Source organism: Humulus lupulus, chromosome 7 (assembly GCF_963169125.1).
Source record: "Humulus lupulus chromosome 7, drHumLupu1.1, whole genome shotgun sequence".
Classification (NCBI taxonomy): Eukaryota; Viridiplantae; Streptophyta; class Magnoliopsida; order Rosales; family Cannabaceae; genus Humulus; species Humulus lupulus.
This window is the reverse complement of record NC_084799.1, coordinates 119,841,439-119,849,991: the sequence shown is the minus strand read 5'-3', so window position 1 is coordinate 119,849,991 and position 8,553 is coordinate 119,841,439. Positions and strand designations below refer to the sequence as shown.

Below are 8,553 nucleotides of genomic sequence, written 5' to 3'. Positions count from 1 at the left end.
CAATTTCATATACTTATCTGCCCGGTCCAAAAACTGCTGTAAAGTTGAAATTGGATGGCAATGGATGCTGTCCCACAAAGGACTTCGATAAATAATACCAGAGGAGATTGCCACCATTTTCCCTTCATCTCCAACCGCGGTAGTCCGATTGGCTTCTCTCATAAACCTTTGAATGTAGTTCTTGAGAGACTCATCTTTACCCTGCCTAATATCCACCAAGTGATTGGCATAAACATGAGGGGTTCGGGCAGTACTGAACTGCCTGCAGAACTCCTTCCTAAAGCTCTCCCAAGAGGTGATGGAGTCTGGTTTGAACTTCTAGTACCACTCCTGGGCAGTGTCTGACAAGGTGGTGGGGAAGACTCTGCAGCGGTAGTCATCACTCACCCCAAGCAGCTCCATCTGATCTTCGAACTTTCCAACGTGTCTTACCGGGTCTGCCTTTTCTATATAAACTGGTAATACCGGTGCTTTGTATTTCCTTGGTGGTTGGGCTGCTCTTATTCTAGCACAAAAAGGGCTACCACTTCTGTGGTTTACTGGATCAATAACTGGTTGTTTCGTCAAACTTTGGACTGCCACCGTCAAGGCATCAAGCTGGGCTTGGATGCCCGGGGCTACTGCCGGGGACGCGCCCTCGGGACCGCTTGGTCGGGCACTCCTATCTGGCGTACCATCATCGAGTATTTCTACTCGACTGGTAGGACGGATTGGCTCCTGCCCTTCGACCGGAACGGTCCTCCTTCTTTCATCAATGACGTCCCTCAGGTCCTTCTGAGCAGTGTTCTTTCCCAACTGGTCGAACACCGTACTTCGAGTCTTCTCGGAAGGTCTGCTAGGTGGAGCATGCTCTTTGCCATTACGCTGGTTGGGATGTCGTGGTGGCTTCCCCGTTTGAGCTGGGTGATCTTCTCCTCCTCGTCGGTTATTATTCTTCTCCTTCGGCTGGTTGGTGTGGTGACTGTCAGCTTCATCATGCCCATGTCCATCTTTGAAGTGGGAAGTCTCTTTGCCACAAGGAGCTTTGTTGTGCCCCTGCTCAGAAGGTGTTTTCTTACTGCCTGACTTATGACTCCCAGACCTGGAAGTCTCTGATCTGTGGCTCCTTGAGGGGGTCTTGGAGTTCCCCCTCTGGGTTGAGGCAGTGCGCGATCGGACTCCCTCTTCCTCATGACCAGGTGGGTTACCACCATTCCTGCCTGGCCGATCAGTTTTCTTATGACCAGCCTCTGTGGTCCTTGCCTCTGGGGTGGGTGTCACCCCAGGCGCAGCTTGAGCATTGGCTCGGGTCAATTGCGTAGCTGCCTCCAGAGCAAGTGCAGCTTCGCGATGTCGCCTGTCGGCCTCCTCTTGCTGTCGACAGATCTCCTCGCTCCTAGCGTCCATATCCCGTCTCTACTTGGCCATTTCCTCAGCAAAGGCCTCCTGCCTAGCATTGAACTGAGCTAACTCCTCCTGGAATGCGCTCATGGTCTCTTGGAGCTCCTCAACTTCTGGAACTACATCCTCGAGCACGACTCTGGGCTCATTTTCACGATCTTGAACGCTGGGACCCTCTGATCTAGCATGCTCCTTAGAGGTGCTTGCCCTCTTGGAGGCCGCGGTGGTGTTCTTAGGCGCCATATTGCTTCAGGGACTGTCTGTTCTTCTCTTCAGGCTCTCAATGAAAGCACCAAAATGTTGACTGTGATTTTAGCCAACGATGTGAGAACGTCAAATACGACAAGCCTTCAAGAGAATATAAATGACAATAGACAATTTTAATCAACAAAGGTAAATAACACGAGATTTTTATAGTGGTTCAGCCCCGATAGTCAGTAATAGCCTAATCCACTTAGAGATTTTATTACTGTATTCACACTCAAGATCAAATGAACCAGTGTCAACTGAGTTTCTTCAGTGCAAATATTCCAGAATACAAAACGGGGTTCACTCCAGAAAAACACACTTTCTCTCTCTAGAACACAGATTCACTCTTAATTTCTCCAAAAAAAGTCCTGTTACGATCCTCCCAACCCTTTATTTATAGGCCTGGGATTCTCAACTGATATCCCTTTAGATAGGGATATTTTATTATTCACCTTATATTTATATTACAATAAATGTTTAAAATACAACTGATCCCTCAATTCGAGTGAGGAGTGAGAGATTCCCGGGTGCCTAGACCAATTCTCACTGAAGTCGTTTCGGGGATTTTGACGTAGTCTCACATGCATGTTGATTACTCCTTCGAACTTTCTGTGGGCCAAAGGTGGTATATGCATGGCTCTCCTCGAACCATAGGTCATGCAAGTTTGGCTCTCCTCGGACCAAGGTGGTCCGAGCCAACTCCCTTTGCACCTTACCTCAGGTAAGTCCGAGGTAACCTCCTCCATGACATGTCCGATCAGACATGATGGTCTTCTCCTTGGTCTAAGGTGGTCCGAACCATCCTCTTTGGCATCTCACCTCGGTCAAGTCCAAACCTATTTCCTTCAATCAAGGTCCGATCGGACCTTGTAGTCTTCTCCTCGGACCAAGGTAGTCCGAGCCATCCTTTTCATGCCTTCTCCTCGGACCAAAGTGGTCCGAGGCACCCTACCTTGCATTTCACCTCGGACAAGCCCGAGGCATCTCTCCCATGGCATGTCCAACTATGTCCGATCGAACATGATGTGGCCTTCCCTTGACTGAAATCTAAGTCCCAATCCTTGGCTTGCATGGGACCTCTTTCCCTTAGCCTCTTACCTTGGATGGATCCGAGCCAAATCACCCAGGAAACCTACCTCGGACACGTCCAAGCCAAGCATTTGGGAGGCTCACCTCGGACACATCCGAGCCAAATACTTGAGAGGCTCCCAAGCTAAGGTCCGATCAGACCTCTTGCCTTTATCCCTTGAGTCAAAATCCAAACCCCTCCTTTGAGCTCCTTGGACTTGGATTTAAACAAATCAATTGGGTCTTTAAACTGGGGTCTGAGCCAAGAAACCCTTAGACCAAATATTCTCCTCGGTCGGGTGTATTTGCCTTGACTATGCATCCCTCAAGCAGTCCAACTTCTTAACTGATGTATTGGGCTATTGCTAGGCCAGATCACCCAACTAACTCATGCCATGTGTTAATTTTATTGCCAAATCATTCTTTTCAAATTTTTGGGATAACAGCCCTCATTTTAATGATTTATATAATATTTATTTGATGTTTTATTTATAAATGATTTAAATTTATTTTCTAAATTAAAAAAAATAATTAAAACTTGAAAATAATTTTAATAATTAAATGATTTAAATATATTTTTCCTAAATTTATTAATAGAGATTGGAGAGAACATTCACATTGTCTCTCTCTACTTTTCCATCACCAACCCTTGAAGCTTTTGTTCTTCATTGATCTCATTGGCTTGTGTCTGTGCAAGTGATGAGGGAGGTTAGATCTATCGTCGACTATGGGGAAAGGTTCTCTTTTTTTTATGGTTCAGATATGAAGGTAGTGCGATGGGGAGTTTTGTTTCTTGAGGTGTAGCAGAGGGTGGTTCAGATCTGGTGTAGGGCAGCAGGTTTGGTGGTCTATGGATTCTCAAGAGGTCATACAACGAGGTGGGTTGGACGATAATCCCTCATTCTCTCACTTCTCCTTTCCTCTATTCTTATTCTTCTTTGTCTTCTCAGGCAACGACAAGGCTAGGATTCGAGCTCGTCAGCTGACTCAAGCTCCAGTGCTCTGTAGTCTTCTCTTGGAAATGCAGTTTTCACCTCAGTTATTCATGGTTTCTCCAAGGTTGGGGATGTGGGAGAGGCAATGGACATGGTTATTCCTATATAAGATTGAAGTAGAGTATTGTAGAGAAGGTCATGTTTATAATTATATTTATAGTGTTTAGAAGAAGAGGCGTGCTATTGTTAGTGTTGTTGCTTTACATTTTGGGAATGTTGTTGTATATGGGCATAGTGAGCTTTGATGTCGTTAGCTTGAAAAATGGTGTTGTTGTAGTTCAGGTCTTTGAGATGCTTTGGCATTTCATGGAAGTTGAAAGCAATGGAACTGAAAATGTGTTACTTTTTCTGGCTTTACATAGGTTCAATTTTTGGTTTATATTTGGAGGCATTTTTTGTGCTTGAAATTTGAATTCTATGTTACTATTGAAAAGCTGAAGAAAGAGTGTTTATGGGATTTTGATTTTTTTTTTAATTAGCTAGGTTTGTTTTATTTTTAATCTAACTTTTATTTAGTTTTTGTTTAATATTCAAATCAGATTTTTGTTTATATGTAATTTTATTTTTTATGTATATTTTTATTTTTAAAATTGATTTTTTTAAATAACCAAACCAAATAAAATTAAATAAATCATTAAAATGAGGGCAATATAGGAATATTAGAAATTTGGACATGCCTAGGGTACCAAAGTAGGTTGTTTTTGTAAATATGTGATATTGATTGATAATTATCCAAAACAGAGGGGACCAAGTTTGTATTTCGATAAAACACATGTTACCAAATGTGCATTTACCCTCTTTAATGCATAAAGTAATGTAAGATAAAGCAATATTATTAATCTCTTATTTAAAATAAATAAAAACTAATAAAAATTGTACATGAATGTTTGACCACCATCAACTATATGATCCTCGCTAATACACACACTGCTGGCTGGAAGCAACTTGCACTCATCAGTCTAACATTCTACCTGGTTTTATCTGCACATATAAAACATAAGGAGTGAGTTTCTAAGCCCAGTAAGAAAATACATACAAATACATAAGCATAACGATCACATAATACCTAGCAAAAAGTTCACTTAACAAGTCTTATATCACATACATATACCTATTAAACATAGCCATACAAAATCATACATAAATCTTACTTATATCATAACTTAATCCAAAAGTGAACCTAGGGAAGACCAAGGATATCCTTAGATACATAATAATGAAATAGATAGTTTATGAGGTGAGGGTAGAGATAACCATAAGAGGCAAACCAGAGTCACATTACCTCACGTACAAATCCCTCATGTTCCTGCAACGTTTGGCCATACATATAGCATACATACATATCATATATACATATTCTAACATAAATATCTATCTAATTTCCTTACCTTGAAAGAATGATTGCGCTAAATTCCTTAGAACCACATGCCCAAAGTGCCCTTTAAGTCATAAAATACATATAAACTAGCATTAGAGTCTAAATAACATATACCTTAATTGAATACTAAACCTTAACAAATCATACCTTAACTTCGTGAATCAATACCCAATTCCGGACTATGAATGAACCACAAAACCTTGAAGAATAAAGCTAGCTCCCGGAGTCTTAAACACCAACTAGCTTCAACCAATAATTTCCTTAGGGTTTTGGCTTTGTGAAACTAAGGTTTCAATGTAGAAATGGGTTTATAGAGATATAGTGTTTTAGGTTTGAGAGGATAGGATAGTGAGCTAGGGTTTCAAAAATATGATAGGGGCACAGGCTGTAGTGTATCTCGGCCAAAGATGAAATGAAGATGAGAAGAAAGAGAGTCTATGCAAACATGCTTGTTCAAAAATGGTGAAGGAAATGGAAGGCTTAAAGACCTATTTATAGTCTCCAAGCATAACCTCCCACCTAGTTTCTCTCCCATTAGCTAAACTTACTTTCAAATTTTGAATTTTCCCTCCAACCTCTTCTTCTTCACCTATGCTTCGACCACCGTATATTTGTGTAAAAAATTGCCACTTTTCCTCCTCTAATGCCACACGCCTAAGCTTTGGTGTTTAAAACAAGGTCAAGTCCACTTAGTTCGTTTGTTCCTAGTCTACACGCCACCTAGCCTATTATTCCTCAAGTTTAATTGTTTAAATTCTATTCAAGTCTTTCCTCCATAAGCCTACATGCTATAAACTAGGAATTCAATTTAAAGTTGTTCCAACTTAGCTTGAATCTCTCAAAATTACATTTATTAGAAATCTCGTAACTTTAGACACATCTATAGTAAAATGAACATTACTGAAGTTGTATTAGTTCAATTTGGACAATCTTGGTATTGCTGGAAAGCTGATTCAATTATCTACAACTTTCTACGAATATCATTTTTTCCAAAATCGTAATGTAACTGGGTAAAAATCGGGTCTCTAGTTACAACACCCTAGAGTTACAAAAAACTCCATTTAATTATTTAATTCTTCTAACCTTCACAATTATCTTAACCAGCAAATTTAAATTCTAAATACTTTAGTATACTCTTATTCTAACTAATAAAGTCCAAACATGTCATGGGCTTTAAATTAATACCATAATTAATCATAACCTATCAAATTACCATACTTAAGTAATCATCTCATGTATAAAAATATACTCTTGATTGTTATTTTCATTTCTAAAGGAATAGCCTTTAAATAGGCTGAGTACAAAAGGTATATTCTAGGTATAAACTAATTTATATTAATTACACTTTAGCTGTAAAACCCCAACCAATGAGTTGTAAAACACTAACTAATAATTCAGATTATTTCTACACCCTCCCTCAAGCTGGTGCATACAAGTCCCACATGCCCAACTTGCACACTTGCTCATCAAAGCTTTCTTTTGATAATCCTTTTCTTAGCAAATCAACAACTTGTTTGCTTGGCACATAAACGACACAAAGTTCTTTTTCTTCAATTTTTTCTTTTATGAAATGACGGTCCACCTACACATGGTTGGTTCTATCATGATGAACCAGATTGTGTGCTATATTAATAGCTGATTTATTGTCGTTGTATAGTTTCAAAGGATTCACTCTTTGAAGTTGTAGTTCTTCAAGAACTCATTTGATCCAGATCAATTCACATACTCCTTGAGCAAGAGCTCTAAGCTCAGCTTCAACACTGCTTCTTACGACAACAGGTTGTTTCTTGCTTCTCCAAGTAACAAGATTTCCCCATACCGTGGTACAATATCCAGATGTTCATCTTTTGTCCTTAATTGAACCTACCCAATCTGCATCAGTGAAAGCTTCTATGCCTTTTTCTCCATTTTTATTGAAGAATAGACCTTTTACAAGTGTCTTATTTAGATACCGTAATATCCTGTAAACTGTCTCCAAGTGTTCTTCTAAAAGGGTTGTGCAAGCTAACTGCAAAGGCAATGTCAAGTCTGGTGTGATACAAATAGCTTAATTTTCCCACTAGTCGTTGATACATCCCTTTGTCTATAGGTTTCTCCTTTTCTTTCTTCTTGTACTTCCCCTTGGGTTCCACTGGTGTTGCTGCTGGTTTACATCAGAGCATATCAGTCTCTTTGAGTAGTTTAATAACATACTTACGTTGAGAGACTGAAATCCCCTGATTGGTTCCTACAAACTCTATACCCAAAAAGTATCTCATCTGACCAAGATCTTTTACCTCAAATTCTTAGGCTAGTAGTCTTTTAAACTCCTCCATTCCATTAAGGTCATTTCTAGTTAGAATCATATCATCAACATAGATAATAAGAATTACAATCTTACCATTTTATGAATGTTTGAAGAATAGAGTATGATCTGACTGACTTTTTTTGTACCCATGCTTCTTGATCGCTTGATTGAACCTCTCAAACCATGCTCGTGGTGATTGCTTCAAGCCATAGAGATATTTCTTTAAGTGACATGCTGTAACTTTTCCATATTTTCCTTCGAGGCCAGGAGGAATCTTCATCTAGACCTCTTCCTCTAAATTTCTATTTAGAAAGGCGTTCTTAATATCAAGTTGCTATAATGGCCAATCAAGATTAGTAGCTATTGATAGGATACTTCTTATTGTGTTTAGTTTTGCCACTGGTGCAAATGTCTCTGTATAGTCCACCCCGTAAGTTTGAGCGAACCCCTTTGCAACCAGCCTCGCCTTGTATCTTTCTATAGTACCATCAGCTTTGTATTTCACTGTGAATACCCACTTGCATCCTACCACATGCTTGTCTTTTGGCTTAGTAACTATTTTCCAGGTAGCATTTTTTTCCAACGCCCTTATTTCCTCTTCAACCGCTTTCTTCCACTCAGGAATGGACAAGGATTCATCAATATTCTTTGGAATAATTATCTCCTCAATTATGGCAGCAAAGGCTTTGAATTTTGGTGTAAGTTTTTTGTAGCACACAGACTTAGATATAGGATGTAAAGTACAATTCCTCACTCCCTTCCTTTTTGCAATGGGCAGATCTGATTCTATCATACTCAAACTAGGATTAGAATAAAATGATATTGGACTCAAAGCATCATTTACATTGGGATTTGTCACTGGTTCAGACTCATGGGAGACGAGATCCGTAGCTATAGGTACTACTTGATGTTTGTCCCGTCGTCTAGTATAAACCAACAACTTTTTTTTTGCATTTATTCGATCTCTCTTTTCCATTTTTGAAGTGTTTTGTTCAAAATTTAGCATAGAGTTAGACTCAGTTGGCGGATTAGACTCAATGGGTGGACTGGATTCATGTCTTATCATTGGTAAACATGTATCCCAATAGTGAGTATCCCTAACAATCCCTCCCTGAAGCGAAGTGTTGGGATAAAAAAGTTGCTCTTCAATGAATGTTACATCTGAAGAGACACTAAGACGACGAGTGAGAGGGTTG

The 8,553-nt window shown here is 39.7% G+C and overlaps 1 long non-coding RNA gene across 1 annotated transcript; it reads left to right on the top strand.

Annotated features, from left to right (window-relative positions):
• The first annotated feature begins 3,312 nt into the window (after positions 1 to 3,312).
• LOC133789876 (uncharacterized) lies at positions 3,313 to 4,260 on the top strand. The gene is made up of 2 exons (XR_009873759.1): positions 3,313 to 3,575; positions 3,648 to 4,260. It is a non-coding gene; the product is annotated as an uncharacterized LOC133789876 (long non-coding RNA).
• The last annotated feature ends 4,293 nt before the right edge of the window (positions 4,261 to 8,553 follow it).